This window comes from Anomaloglossus baeobatrachus, chromosome 1, assembly GCF_048569485.1.
Source record: "Anomaloglossus baeobatrachus isolate aAnoBae1 chromosome 1, aAnoBae1.hap1, whole genome shotgun sequence".
NCBI classification, from domain to species: Eukaryota; Metazoa; Chordata; class Amphibia; order Anura; family Aromobatidae; genus Anomaloglossus; species Anomaloglossus baeobatrachus.
In genome coordinates this window covers 763753820-763770654 of record NC_134353.1, presented here as the reverse complement: position 1 = coordinate 763770654, position 16835 = coordinate 763753820, and positions in this window count along the sequence as shown.

Sequence of the window (16835 nt, the reverse complement as noted above, 5' to 3'; positions counted from 1 at the left end):
TTGAAATTCTTTGCAATATCACAGGGACCCGATTGCTGCCATGGTAACCATGGGTCGTCACCATGATGACCCTCGGGTAACCAGCTATGGAAAACCTCACACACCATGCCAGATGCATGGTGTGTGAGGGGAACTGTCAGCACTGCAAGTGCAATACTGACCGATAATCAATTGCAATGATTGTACATCAGTGATCAGAGTACTAAAAAAATAATGTCCCATAAAGGGAGTAAGTAAAAAAGTTAAAAAAGAAAAACTTAAAAAAATCTGAAAATAAAGAACACAAAAATAAAAAAATTATTCCAATAAATATGGAAATTTATGTAAAAATAAAAAGAAACAAAAGTACACATATCTTGAATGGCTGTTTCTTCATAATTCTGCCTCACAAAAAGTGGAATAGAAGGTGATCAAAAAATATTATGTGGCTCAAAATGGTACTAAGAAAAACTCAAATTCATCCTGAGAAAAACAAATCCTGACTTGACTCTGTAGGCAAAAAAATAAAGAACCTATAGAGTTCAAAATTTGTGATGCAAAAAACCTTTACCTTTTAAGAAACTGTTTTTTAGTGTGATAGAAGCCAAAACAATGATGTAAGTGCTCAACTTAGAGCAAATACTAAATGTGGACTGATCCAAAATATTCTGCACCCCTATCGCCACCAAATAGCATTCAACTCAACCCACAAAAACACAAGTCACCACTCAGGTCCATCATCTATTAATGGAAATATAAAGGACTTCCATATTACTGGTAGCACAAAGGCTCTGGAAAAATGCTATGGCTCCCTCCCAAAAAAAAAGAAATCCAGCAAAATCTGTGCTCCCAAATCCAAATGCCCCCCCTCCCTTCTAACCCCCACAATGTGCCTAAACCACAGTTAGCGTCCACATGTTTGGCATAATTGTAGTGAGGAGAGCCTGTTAAATGCATGGGGTGCAGGTTTACAGAAGCATGAGCTGGGCGTACGGGCAGTACAATGTACTAGGCATGACAAGGGCTTATTTACAAATTTTAATTTTGCAACATTCACTGCGTTTGACACCATGGGTGTTTTGCAGAGACTAAATCATCACTACACCCATAGATGAACTCCCTGAAGAGTGTAATTTCCAAAATGTAATCACTTAAGGGGATTTCTGTTGTTCTGACACTTAGGAGCTCTGCAAATGGAGTTTGAAAACTATTCTAGGAAAATATCTGCTGCAAAAATCAAATGACCCTCTATCCCCCTGGAGCTCTGTGGTGCGACCAAACAGTACTGTGCAGTCATGTGTACGTGTATTGCCATGTTCAGGAGAAATTGTGTAAAAAGCTAATTATTTTTTCTTCACCGCCCAATAGTGTCATATTTTGTGACAGACTTGTGGTGTCAATATACTCACTGCACCCTTAGATGACTAAATTGAGGGGTGCTATTTGTAAAACGAGGCCACTTGTGGGGGAGGGTTCTGCTGTTCTGCCACCTCATGGCCTTTGCCAGTGTGACATGGCACCTGAATTCCATTCCAATTAAATTTGAACTCAGATATGGCACGCCTTTCCTTCTGCACTTTTCACTGTGCTTCGAAAGTAGTTTTTGACCACATATGGGATATTAGCGTACGCAGAAGAAATTGCACAACAAATTGTACAGTGAATTTTCTCCTGCTACTCTTGTGAAAATGAAAGATTTGAGGTTAAAGCAACATTTTTGTGGAAAACAATTTTTCATTTTCACGGTTCAATGTTGCAAAATTCTGTGAAGCACCAGAGGGTTCAAAGTGCTCACCAGTCATCTAGATAAATTCCTTTAGGAGTCTAGTTTCCAAAATGGGGTCACTTGTGGGGGACCCCCACTGTTTAAGCACCTCAGGGGCTGTACAAAAATGACATGGTGTCCGCTAACAATTACAGCTAGTTTTGCATTTAAAAATTCAAATAGCTCTCCTTCGCTTCTGAGGCCTACCATGCGCCCACACAGTAGATTTGAAACAAAAAACAAAAGTAGCAAGCTTAGCACCAGTAAATGTCCATGTTGTATGCCGACATCTCGATTAGTGGCTCAGCTCGGAAAGAAAGCAGGAGCTCCACCTGCACTTAGTATGAAGAGAGATCAATGAAGGAATTTCCAGCCAGCCAATAAATATAATGTAGATAAAATCCAGTCTTTATTTCATAGAAAATAATTATTATAAGACAATCCACCTACAAAGGATTAGTGAGGCAGAAAAAAACTAGAAACTGTAAAATGAAAATGAGATGCGTTTCGGCTACAGCTTCATTACAGTAGACTGATGTAGGCATAGCCGAAACGCGTCTCATTTTTATTTTGCAGAATCTGTTTTTTCTCTGTCTTACTAACCCTTTGTACAGTGCTGGCCAAAAGTATTGGCACCCCTGCAATTCTGTCAGATAATACTCAGTTTCTTCTTGAAAATGATTGCAATCACAAATTCTTTGGTATTATTATCTTCATTTAATTTGTCTTCAATGAAAAAAAAAAATTGTCATAAAGCCAAATTGGATATAATTCCACACCAAACATAATAAAGGGGGTGGACAAAAGTATTGGCACTGTTTGAAAAATCATGTGATGCTTCTCTAATTTATGTAATTAACAGCACCTGTAACTTACCTGTGGCACATAACAGGTGTTGGCAATAACTAAATCACACTTGCAGCCAGTTGACATGGATTAAAGTTGACTCAACCTCTGTCCTGTGTCCTTGTGTGTACCACATTGAGCATGGAGAAAAGAAAGAAGACCACAGAACTGTCTGAGGACTTGAGAATCCAAATTGTTAGGAAGCATGAGCAATCTCAAGGCTACAAGTCCATCTTCAAAGACCTGAAAGTTCCTGTGTCTACGGTGCACAGTGTTATCAAAAAGTTTAAAGCCCATGGCACTGTGGCTAACCTCCCTAGATAAGGAAGGAAAAGAAAAATTGATGAGAGATTTCAACGCAAGATTGTGCGGCTGGTGGATAAAGAACCTCGACTAACATCCAAACAAGTTCAAGCTGCCCTGCAGTCCGAGGGTACAACAGTGTCAACCTGTACTATCCGTCGGCATCTGAATGAAAAGGGACTGTATGGTAGGATACCCAGGAAGACCCCCCTTCTTACCCCGAGACATAAAAAAGCAAGGCTGGAGTTTGCCAAAACTTACCTGAGAAAGCCTAAAACGTTTTGGAAGAATGTTCTCTGGTCAGATGAGACAAAAGTAGAGCTTTTTGGGAAAAGCCATCAACATAGAGTTTACAGGAAAAAAAAGAGGCATTCAAAGAAAAGAACATGGTCCCTACAGTCAAACATGGTGGAGGTTCCCTGATGTTTTGGGGTTGCTTTGCTGCCTCTGGCACTGGACTGCTTGACCGTGTGCATGGCATTATGAAGTCTGAAGACTACCAACAAATTTTGCAGCATAATGTAGGGCCCAGTGTGAGAAAGCTGGGTCTTCCTCAGAGGTCCTGAGTCTTTAAGCAGGACAATGACCCAAAACACACTTCAAAAAGCACTAGAAAATGGTTTGATAGAAAGCACTGGAGACTAAACTGGCCAGTAATGAGTCCAGACCTGAATCCCATAGAACACCTGTGGAGAGATCTCAAAATGGCAGTTTGGAGAAGGCACCCTTTAAATCTCAGGGACCTGGAGCAGTTTGCCAAAGAAGAATGGTCTAAAATTCCAGCAGAGCATTGTAAGAAACTCATTGATGGTTACCGGAAGCTTTCTCATGAGCCAGGTCAGACACCCCATACTTTGCACTGACGAGGGGCAAGCACCCCGAAACACCGTGTCTGCAAATTGGGATTCTGATCTGGCATATATATCCTAAGTTATTTGTAAAGGGTTGTTAAAAAGCCACATTTAACTTTTAGGATCGCTACTTCCAATAGGTGGCGCTACGCTGGTGTTTGTCTCCAGTCCTGGTGAGACAATTTGACTATTTTGCAGAGGGGCAGGGCAGCTATAAGTCCCCTTACTTGAAAGCAGCCAGACTGGCTTGCAAAATCTCCATAAGAAGAATAGTGTTCCCCCGTGATCCCCACATAGCTTTCTCCTTAGCCAGATCAGACACCCCATACTTTGCACTGACGAGGGGCAAGCACCCCGAAACACCGTGTCTGCAAATTGTGATTCTGATCTGGCATATATATACTAAGTTATATGTAAAGGGTTGTTAAAAATCCACATTTAACTTTTAGGATCGCTACTTCCAATAGGTGTCGCTGCGCTAGAGTTTGTCTCCAGTCCTGCAGAGACAATTTGAATATTTTGCAGAGGGGCATGGCAGCTATGAGTCCCCTTACTTGAAAACAGCCAGACTGGCTTGCAAAGTCTCCAATAAGGAGAATAGTGCTCCCCCGTGATCCCCACATAGCTTTCTCATGAGCCAGATCAGACACCCCATACTTTGCACTGACGAGGGGCAAGCACCCCGAAACACCGTGTCTGCAAATTGGGATTCTGATCTGGCATATATATCCTAAGTTATATGTAAAGGGTTGTTAAAAATCCACATTTAACTTTTAGGATCGCTACTTCCAATAGGTGTCGCTGCGCTAGAGTTTGTCTCCAGTCCTGGAGAGACAATTTGAATATTTTGCAGAGGGGCGTGGCAGCTATAAGTCCCCTTACTTGAAAGCAGCCAGACTGGCTTGCAAAGTCTCCATAAGGAGAATAGTGTTTCCCCGTGATATACATAACAGATAATTTAGGGACAAAAATGTATAATTGGTGTTACTGACATTAATTTCTAAAGGAATTCGTTTTTTTAAATTAAATGGAAAAATTTAAACTTTCACCTTCTGATCTGTGTTCTAGGTTCTATTGTGAATAAATTATGGCTATAAGAGATTCCTAATTTTTTGCATTCTTGTTTTCTTAATATTTTGCACAGTGTCCCAGCTTTTTGGGAATTGGGATTGTACATATATTATTAAATCAAAATCTTAGGATACTGTAGTTATTTTGAGAAACCATATCAAAGTACTCCTTACTGAAGGTTTATCTCAATCATCGCACACCTAACTTCATTGACAGGTGTAGTCAGTACAAGCTGCAACTGTCAGTGAGGCTTGGTGGGTGGTAACTAGATGGTGACCAGAAAAATGCCCACAGGAAAAATGCCCACATGAATATTGCCCATAGGAAAAATGCCCACAGGAAAATTGCCCACATGGAAAATTGCACACACGGAAAATTGCCCACACGGAAAATTGCCCACATGGAAAATTGCCCACATGGAAATTTGCCCACACTGAAAATTGCCAATTGCAGCATCAAAAAGTTTCAGATCTATGATATTTGAGGTGCAAGTTGAGGATGTTCACATGATATGTGAAAAATGTCCACAGAAAATTGCCAACAGACATGAATGCCCACTAGGATTGGGGACCATGTAACTCAGGATGGGAACATATATACCAGGATGGAGACAACGTGGACCATACATACCAGGATGAGGACCTTATGTACCAGCATTGGGTCATATTCACCAGGATGAGGACATATTCACCAGGATGATGGGCATATATACCAGGACGGAGGACATTACTACATAATGAAGGGGGAGGGGAGGCAGTTCATAAGTCTTGATAGAAGTTAGAACACTACAAGGGCCCGTACATGTGAGAACATGTGTGAGTGGGGGGGGCAGGTCCAAATTTCACACTGGGGCCCATTGGACTCTAGTTACACCACTGCAAAAAAATATCATACATTCCCAGCACGAACACAAGGTGGTACAAGCGACAAAGTCTCACCTCTCTGCTGTACCTTTGGGGCTTTCAGGACCAGCTATGGCTACTTTCACAATTGCGTTGTTTGGCATCCGTCACAATGCGTTGTGTGACGCATGGGATGGATGCGTTGTAAATAGTGTGATAATAAAGGCAACAGATTCCTGTGAAATAACACGTTGCGTTAGTTTTCTTTAGCCAAGAGAGAGAGAGCCCCCATCATCACTGCACACACACAGGCACTACCGCCCCCATCATCACCGCACACACACAGGCACTACCGCCCCCATCATCACCGCACACATGCAGGCACTACCGCCCCCATCATCACCGCACACACCCCGGCACTACCGCCCCCATCATCACCGCACACAAACAGGCACTACCGCCCCCCTCATCACCGCACACATGCAGGCACTACCGCCCCCATCATCACCGCACACACCCCGGCACTACTGCACCCATCATCACCACCCCCACCCTGGCACTACCGCCCCCATCATCACCGCACACACCCCGGCACTACTGCACCCATCATCACCACCCCCACCCTGGCACTACCGCCCCCATCATCACCGCACACACGCAGGCACTAACGCACCCATCATCACTGCACACACCCCGGCACTACCACCCCCATCATCATCGCCGCACACCCCGGCACTACCGCACCCATCATCACCGCACACACCGGCACTACCGCCCCCATCATCATCGCACACATGCAGGTACTACCGCCCCCATCATTAATGCACACGCTAGCACTATCTCAGTGACATCCCCGCTGACAGCGCGATTCACTTCAGTTGCTGTGTGGAGCTGACAGAGAGTGGTAATGGTCTGTGGCCGCTCCTGTCAGTTTCATGTAGCAGAGCTGAAAGCGTCATGGGACCTCTGTGGATCACGTCGGATCTGGAGGGGTATTTGGGGATTTTAATAACGTGATGAAAAAGGGTGTATTTTTGTCTTTTATTTCAAATAAAGGATTTTTTGGGGTGTATGTGTTTATTTACTTTCACTTACAGGTTAATCATGGGGGGTTTCTCATAGACGCCTGCCATGATTAACCTAGGACTTAGTGGCAGCTATGGGCTGCAATTAACTCCTAATTACCCCGATTGCCACCGCACCAGGGCAATTTGGGATGAGCCGGGTAGAGTCCCGGGACTCTCGCATCTAATGGATGCGGCAATTTCGAGCGGCTGCTGGCTGATATTTTTAGGCTGGGGGGCTCCCCATAACGTGGGGCTCCCCATCCTGAGAATACCAGCCTTCAGCCGTGTGGCTTTACCTTGGCTGGTATCAAAATTGGGGGGGACCGCACGCCGTTTTTTTTAAATTATTTATTTATTTATTGTACTGCATGATATAGACCCGCCACCGGCGGCTGTGATTGGTTGCAGTGAGACAGCTGTCACTCAGCGTGGGGGCGCATCTGACTGCAACCAATCATAGGCACCGGTGGGCGGGTGAAGCAGGGAATACGAGATGGAATAATGAGCGACCGACATTTTCAAAAGAGGAGAAGCCACCAGAGCATGGTGACAGCTGTGCAGCGCCGCGCCCATGATCGGTGAGTATGAGAGAGGGGGTGAGAGGGAGAGACCGACCGACAGAGAGTGATAGAGAGGCCAGGAGTGATGTTAAACAACTTAGATCGTTCTGCTGGACATGCTGAGCATGTGTGACACCCTGGATTAGCCAGGTAGTCACAGGTAGGCCCTTGCACAAACACCTTCCCCTAAAAAGTTACCAACAGCCAACCTTAAAACCCTGAGTCACCCCTCTCAGGACTTGATGTTCACACCCAGGGGGTGGAGCCAGGTGGTTGGCCATGCCCACCGAGGAGTTCGGAGAGCCTGAGGCGGGAAAAACAGAGAGTTCAGTGACAGGAGTGGAGGAGAGTGGTAGCAAAGTGTGCACGTCTGTCAGGGATCTGGGTTGGAGCCCGGATACCCTGTGGCCAGGGGGCAGACGGTGGTGGCCGCCTACAGGAGCAGGGATTACAGCCGGTGGAACCGTAAGGAACCGGGACCGGGTAGTGGCCCGCCAGTACCGAACCGGGGAACCGATTGGAAACCAGAGCACCAGGAGGGGTACTCAGACCCAGTACGAGGCCCAGAAGCCACTGGACCGAGTTGAATTCACTGATTGGTGTCTGGACTTTAGGTCCTTTCCCACCCAAGACCCGACTGAAGACAACAGCACAACCAGAGGGATAGAAATCCACCGCCCAGGCATCGAGATCCCACGGGCCAGCGTCTGCAGGCAAACAGGCTCTACTGGCACACACAAAGTTGGGGAGCGGACTACTGTTACGGTGGTGTCCATCCATTTACCACAACCCGTGGGTGGCGTCACGAACTTAACCCCCAAAAACAACCGCGGCCTCGGCCGTGGACCTCCCCATCGAACACCACCCCTCACGTAGCGTCAGCTTCCCTTCAGAGTGACGTGACCCCCGGGTCCGGGAGGAGCTCGAGCCACCCACCGATGAGCCCGGATCCGAGCGTCTCGGCAGCCGGCCAAGCCCCGGGGCGGTACATATGCTCAGTAGAATCTGATGGAATCCATCAGCGGATTCCGCTGCTTAGCGCATAGCGGCGGAATCCGCCACCATAGATGATCATTAGACACTTTGGCAGATTCCAACGGAATCCGCCAAGGTGAGTTGTTTTAACGACACCAAAAACGCTACATGCTGCGTTCTCTCCTCCCGGTGCTCAGTCAAAATAACGACTCAGTGTCGGCCAGCGGATGAAACGCAGACACTGCGTCACAGTGCGTTGTCAATATAAGTCTATGGAAAATAGCGCAGTCCGTTAACGGACTGCGCTATTTTCCATAGTGGTGGATTGCGATGAAAGTAAGTGTGAAAGTACCCTATCTCTGCCAGCAGCACCCTGCGTTTGGTGGGCTCCCCTGAGATGATAATGTATTAGATGTGACCTGCAGTCACATGTAACTCAACAGATAATACAGTAATACTTTTGTGAGTACAGATAGTAGTGATTGCTCCTCTGGATCACACTGCTGCTGGTTCTGAATGTGCGGCTGTTTTGGGCTGGTGGAAGGAGTAAAGCTGGTGTCACACACAGCGACAACGACAACGACGTTGCTGCTACGTCACCATTTTCTGTGACGTTGCAGCGACGTCCCGTCGCTGTCGCTGTGTGTGACATCCAGCAACGAGCTGGCCCCTGCTGTGAGGTCGCCGCTCGTTGCTGAATGTCCAGCTTCATTTTTTGGTCGTCGCTCTCCCGCTGTGACGCACATATCGCTGTGTGTAACAGCGAGAGAGCGACGAAATGAAGCGAGCAGGGAGCAGGAGCCGGGATCTGGCAGCTGCGGTAAGCTGTAACCAAGGTAAACATCGGGTAACCAAGGTGGTTACCCGATATTTACCTTCGTTACCAGCCTCCGCCGCTCTTGCTGCCAGCGCCGACTCCTGCTCTGTGCACATGTAGCTGCAGTACACATCGGGTTAATTAACCCGATGTGTACTGTAGCTAGGAGAGCAAGGAGCCAGCGCTAAGCAGTGTGCGCGGCTCCCTGCTCTCTGCACATGTAGCTATAGTACACATCGTGTAATTAACCCGATGTGTACTGTAGCTAGGAGAGCAGGGAGCCAGCGCTCAGTGTGCGCGGCTCCCTGCTCTCTGCACATGTTGCAGCACAGCGACGCATGTTGTTATGATCGCTGCTTCGGCTGATGTGTTTGACAGCTAAGCAGAGATCATAACAGCGACTTACAAGGTCGCTGCTACGTCACAGAAAATGGTGACGTAACAGCGACGTCGTTGTCGCTGTCGTTTAGTGTGACCTCAGCTTTAGGCAGAATCAGTGAGATTAGAGCAGACTGTATCTATCTATTGCTGATAATGACAGACTGCTACAAACCACAGATCTTCAGCATTTTTGCAGTTTTGCACTAGGTCAACTGTAAATCACAAGTTGATGACCTATTATGTGAACATCCTCACCTTGCACCTCAAATATCATAGATCTGAATCTTTGTGATGCTGCAATTGGCGATTTTTTGTGTGGGCAATTTTCCATGTGGGCAATTTTCCGTGCGGGCAATTTTCAGTGTGGGCAATTTTCCGTGTGGGCAATTTTCCATGTGGGCAATTTTCCGTGTGGGCAATTTTCCATGTGGGCAATTTTCCTGTGGGCATTTTTCATGTGGGCAATTTTCCTGTGGGCATTTTCCCTGTGGGCAATTTTCCTGTGGGCATTTTTCAGGGAACCAACTAGATACATCTAAACCCATGAGCTCTCTTTAGCTGGACTCCGAAAATGCTAATCTTAATACCATGATTAAAATATCATTCTGATTTGGTTCTTCAAGCTAAGCACACTTGCCTTATTTGGTCTAAGTGATGTAGTTAATGAGGTATGCAGTTTGTATTGTGATATTGGGGACAGATTCATTTTAACCAATTCACGACTTTGGACGTACTTGTACATCCCAGGCCATGTCTGTCCCTTTAATACTGGCTTGCTCCGTGAGCCCACATGTTTCCCCGCACATGTCAGCTCATCTGATAACAGGTGCAGGTGTTATGTGCACATGTCTTAACAGTTAATTTTTTTTTTTAATTTTTAAAAAAAGTTCAACCCCTTTCCTTTTGCCCTATTGAAAATAAATCAATTAAACAAAAATTAAAAATACACATATTTGGTATTGCCGCTTTCAGAAATGCCCGATGTAGCAAAATATAAAATAAATTATTCTTATTTGTAAAGGGTATAGCAATAAAAAAACACCAGAATTATTTTTTTTTGGTCACTGCAGCATTTTAATAAAATGCAATAACAGGCAATCAAAACATCACACCAACCAAAATTGGTATAATTAAAAACATCAGCTCAAGACACAAAAAATAAGCCCCATACGGCAAGAAATGAGAATGCTGTGAGTGAGTTTCGGAAAATGGCGACAAAAGCGCAATTCTTTTTTTTTTTTTCTTCAAATTTCTGACCTTTTCACTGCTTAAATAAAAAAAATAAACTATACATATTTGTTATCTAGGAACTCGTACTGACCTGGAGAATCATACTGCCTTGTCATTTTTATCATGTAATAGACATGGTAAATAAAAAATAAAAAAACATTGTGGAGTTGCACTTTTTTTTCAATTTTACCACATTTGGATTGTTTTATTATTTTTCAGAATAATAGGTAGCAGAATAAATACTGTCATTCAAAAATACAACTCGTCCTGCAAAAATCACGTCTTTATATGGCTATATTGAATGAAAGATAAAAAAATGTGACTCTTGCAAGAAGGGGATAAAAAAGCAAAGCAAAAAAAAAAAAACAGAAAATCGCCGGGTAGTGAAGGGGTTAAACTAATAGTTTATTTTCCTAATAACTTTTCCACTCAGAGCTTCTTATTTTTAAGGTTTTCCTAAAATTTATTACTTGGTCTATTAGAACTGTATGCAAAATATGACAGGGAATCGCCTAAATCTGCATAATGTGTAAAATATAATCATGAATCAGAATCAGGAAAAATTATAGACCGCTCCCAATAACCAAGAAAGGGGTTTGCGTATGAGGGCGCACAATACACCCCCATCGCAACTCCTCTCTCTTGGAGATAGAAGCGGGTCCTTAAATAAAAAGAAATTATGACAAAGGATACATTTTAATAAAAGCAGGAGGAGATCAATGAGCTGGACATCTAATTTCGTTGTTCTCAGAAAAAATTCAACCGCCTCAATGCCATCATCATGTGCTATGGACGTATAGAACAACTCAACGTCTGCAGTCACCATGATTACATCAGTTTCAAAAATAATACCCTCTAATCGATTCAGAAATTCTGTAGAATCTTGGATGTACGAGGGAAGGGTATTAACTAGTGGCTTTAAATAGTACTCCAGGAACCTACATGTGGGTTCATATAGGCTATTATTCCCGGATACTATTGGCCTTCCAGGGGGACACTCTATATCTTTATGCACTTTCGGCAAAAAGTAAATTGTAGGAATGACCGGATATTCAACTATTAGACCCTCAAATATATTCCTCAGTATAGTATTCCTCTCAAAGGCCAAGAAAAGCAAGTCATACAGTTCACCTTGATATTTCTTCAAAGGACTACCCTCAAACTTTGTGTAGCAAGCAGAATCATTCAGTTGCCTGAATGCCTCCGCTTCATACTTGACTTTTGACCAAAGAACTACATTTCCCCCTTTGTCAGCCTGTAACACTTTTTAAACATGGCGCTCATGGCCTCTGTCCTGCGCGCGCGCGGTGATCTGATCCCCTCTCCTCCTCTCTGTTTGGCGACCTATTGGATGCTCAGTGTGTGCGCATGCACACGATGGGTTCCGGGACGCCGAACGCGGAGGATGGGCATCGGTTTACCGCAGCGAGCCGCCATAGGACAGTAAGTCTGATCTGCTGGGGTTATAAGCAGCCGTACACATCACACCTGCACCTCCCGATGAAGCGGTTGCAAAACGCGTCGAGGTGCAGGGCGGTGTGTATGTGCACGGTGTCTGAGGGGTCACCTGGGTAGGTTATTAACCTCTACCATTCCTGGGTGCTCTGCCTTCTTTCATGTATGACAGGCTCTGGTATTCTGAGGGTCTGTTAGCAGGCAGTATACAAGCTGATATTTTCTTAGTCACTTGAGTGGCTTCATTGTCTGTGTATTCTTTATACTTACAGTTGGTGACATGTATAACGATTGGTTAGTCAATTTGATATAATTCACTGACGATTGCCTTTTCTTATGACTAAATATGCTTGTATCTTGATATGTCTATTCACATTTTATGTATGAAGGCATGTGATGATTATTGTTGATATATGTTACTTGGACTCTGTTCCATACACACCTCCCTGCTTTATTGCAGTTTTATATATGTGCACGATTCTGTACCCCACTCTGTCCTGTTTGCATCCTTGTAATATTTTGATAAAATTTTGTATGGAATAAAGAAGATTCTTAATAATTTATAATAGTTGATATCATATTTATGACAACTGAGAGAAATATGGAGGTCTTTTGTAGGAATTCCTCCCATACCACTGACAGCTTTCTATGTTCATGGTGCATAAGCAGATAACTGTCAATCGGTGGTGGACACAGGGACCTAATAGCTCTTGAATATTGATGCCTAAATAGAGGCAGGTTTTCTAATCCTCTGGTGATAATTTCCAGCTGGTAAAATAATGATTTTATCACAACTTTTCATCACAATATTTCTAAAGATCTTTTATCCTATGCTAATGAGTACGGGGACTAGTCGCAAGGGCATTGTATCCCCCGACTAGTCCACACTCTTAGCATATTAGCTTGCCCACAGGGGTGTACTAACCTGCTATTCAGTGCAGCATCACCAGTGGTGATACGCATACCTGTGTTCGCTGTGACCGCGCTTCTGAATGTCGCGCACTTCCATTCATGCACAGTATGAAGCCGGGTGTACACGTCCCAGCTACAGCGAGATCTACTGGGCATGACCGGAAGATCACTTTATCTATGCTAGTGTATACAGTGACGGTTGGGCAAGGATTCACAATATCCACCCAGAACTGCTCGTGGTTCTGTGTGCATATTGCACCTGACAGGTTTCCTTTAAGTGGCAAAAACCTGATGACAGAGTTGCTTTAATTCTCTTTTGTGACAAGTTATGAAGATGCAGCATTATGAGTGATGATATAGCTATATCCATATGTGTGTATGGGCTCATGCTGTGGATTCTTTACAGTGCAGCTTTAATTTTGAGTATATGTAGCCTAGATCTAAGAGACCCCATTCTGGCAGCTCCCCGTACATGCACTAAATTGCAGGCAACTGATGCAAGGTGCACCCAATTTTATTAAAGGGGTTCAATTAAAAAAGATACTAATGAAGTGACAAGTGAAAACGTGTATTGTTAAAAATAACAATACAGAATTTTTTTTATATATATGTATATATATAGATATATATATATATATATACAGCATATATATTTATCAGCAGTAGATCACTGTGAAGAGATAAAGCTGTCTATCTCATCCCAACAACCAGAAAAAAATACTTTTTTTCCCTCATAGACATTATTTCATTCTGTCAAGTAGTGAACAGAAGATCAGTGTTGGAGGGGGTCTTCTCATTTTGCTTGATATCTTGTTCTCGAACCCCATGAGGAGAGTAGAACAGAAGATTTTAAAAATAAATTTTGTTTTGTTGATTAAGAAATAAATATGCAAAAATATGTGGCATAATTATTAGGATAAATTAAGCTGAGATTTTACATGGTTTCAGATGAACTAATTGAAAATCCTCAAAATATAAGTAAATGTAGCCCATGTCTGTTTACTTCACATAGAAGGAAAGTGTTGTAGTGGACTTGTGTGATCAGGTGAAACTAATGGTACAATAATATGAACATCTGCACATCCATCTGTAGCTTGATTAATATATATATTCAGTTTGGGCAGTCACATAATGGATTTATCTTTTGAATGACTAAATGGATTGTAAATTTGATGTAAAAACTTCCATTGTTAATATTTATATTTATATACTATAGAGTGAGCAGATCAGGCAAAAATCGAATTCACTGATTTTTCCCTGGAAATTTAATTTGCAGAGAAGTAATTTTCCATAAATGTAAGACTGATGAGGCCCCTGAGAGTTCTGCGCAAATGTACAGTAAGTCATGACATCAGGACATGTGCTGTGATATGCGCTGTGACCTCGCGCGTGTAAGTACAGAACCATCCCGTGGTGTCAGAGCTGGAAGTCCCAGCTTATCGTGAAAAGTCCTGGGGATTTATTGCTCGGCTCAAATGCTAATAAAATATAAAATACAAGTACTACTGCGCTCACTAGAGGGGGTAAGAAGGGGTTTATGTGGGGGTGTCGGTCAAAAAAATAAATAAAATAATTAGATATGGGTGAGATTGTGATAAATGATACGCTATAATACTGGTAATATAAAAATATATAGGTTCTATTAAATAAATATCAATTGAAATACTATGTCCCAAGAATGACAAAAGTATTTTAGGAGTGATACCTTTATAGGCTAACCAGAAAAATTATATTAGCAAGCCTTCAGAGCACAAAGGCTCCTTTTTCAGGCAAATTACAAATCAATTACTGAGACCAAATCACAACATTTAAATGAACAACAGGACATGGGAAAGATGATGCCTCCTAAAGATAAGCCAAGGAAATCAAATTAAGTTTTTTCTTAGAAATGCAGATGAGTTGGAAATGGTCTGTTCAGATCACTTTTGAGGTTCTTCTGCTCGTGGTGTGAAGTGTGTCCATGAGGTGAGTTATAAAACCAGGTGTTAAATTGAGTTCTTTTGTTAAGGATCCAAACATCTGTTACGTCACCGCTGGAGCCTGCTCCAGTGACTTCTGTTCTGATCGACAGGCGACGCCGTGTTCCTGCCGTGGATGTTGCTGGTGATGGGAGAGGAGTCAATGCCAGCGGTGGGTGCAGGCTCCGATCATCCACTGGGCTGGGTTAGCTTGGGATCTGCAGTACCGCTGGGTGACTGTGGGTGGCATGTGTCTTCCAGCTGAAGTTGCCAGCGTTCAGCTACAGCCAATGGGAAGACACCACACCCTTCTTATTCCCCCTCCTGTCACATGACCACTGCCAGAAATAGTTCTGATTTTCCTGGCTCCTGTTACATCCTATTCTGTTTGGTGATTCCTGTGTGTTGACTTCTGCGTGTTTTCTGTCTACCCTCTTGCCTACTGTTTTTGTACCTTGCTGCCCGATGTGGATTTGACCTCTGCTACGTTTGCTGACTACGTCATTGCCTGCCGATTCTGTCCCTGTTCCGCAATTCCTGGTTTGACTCTGCCTGACTACTACTCTCATTGGACTGCAGCCTTCCACAGGTAGTGATCTCCAGTTCCCTGTGTAATTCCAAATCCCTGTAGAGGGGTTAAGGGGTTTAAGGGTTCTGGGGGTCCTGCTTGGTGAGTGGCTTCCCTCTAGCCTCCCCTTTACAGCCCATATGAGTCTGTGGATCCAGGCAGGCGTTACAACATCCTTATCAGTTTAAATTCCCAAATTTTTCTCTCTCTGTCATCTTTAAAATGACCTTTCAGTATTAGTACTTTTAAATCTGTCATACTGTGTCCCGGTCTGGAGCAATGTTTTCCCACAGGCGTGTCCAGTTCATTTTGTATTGTGTGCCTGTGTAGATTCATCCTTGTTTGTAGTTTTTGTTTAGTTTCCCCAATATATGTTCCCTCAGGGCACCTTGTGCACTGTATCATGTATACCACATTGGAGGATGTACATGAAAAGAGGTCCATGATCTTGTAGTTCTGATTTGTGTTGGCTATGCGGACCATATTTGTTGGTAAAATGTTGGTACGGGTCTTGCATTTCTTACAATTACAGGGGAATGTGCCCGTCTCTGATGGTGATGAGAGTGTAACGGGGTGCCAGGGGTGCCTCGGGGGTTGTAGTCGTGGCCCCATTTTCTATCAGGCTTACCCCTGGCTCCGCCGTCACTTTTGGGACAGGAGATGACTTGGTGGGGCAGAGTGTGGAGGTGCAGATAACGCCGTCAGATGTACAAACACTTTGCAGACGTAGGTCGGTTGAACCAGAAGGCATGTTTATTGTACACTTCTTCATAACAAAGGCAAAAAATCAGATGACTTCACAACTTCTGCTAGGGGAAAACCTGTTCTGGACGTCTCCTCTAGTGGGGATGTGCCCGGCTACTCCACTTCACCTAGGCTCCCACTCCGGCTAACAGACTGGACCCACACCAATTCTGCTTCACCCTTGAGGACACTTCTTCTCTTCTTTTCCTTCGCTTTCCTGTCCACCTAGCTTCCACACTCTGCCCCTTCTGCTTCTTCTCTCCCGTCCCGGACTCTACTGCCCCTGGCTCTAACTTTTCCTTTTCAACCCTTTTTCTCCCTCCCCTATTTGCTGCCGGCTCCTCCTTTCCTCTGCCCTGTTTCTATGGGGACAGCCGTCCCACCCGGCCACTAGGGGGACCCACTAAAACAGTAAAAACATTTTTTCATTAACATCAGCATTAACAACTCTCAGGGGAAAACGACGCCTCCTTGTAAGGGGTCTGCCCACCCCTTACATTCCTCCCCTCTT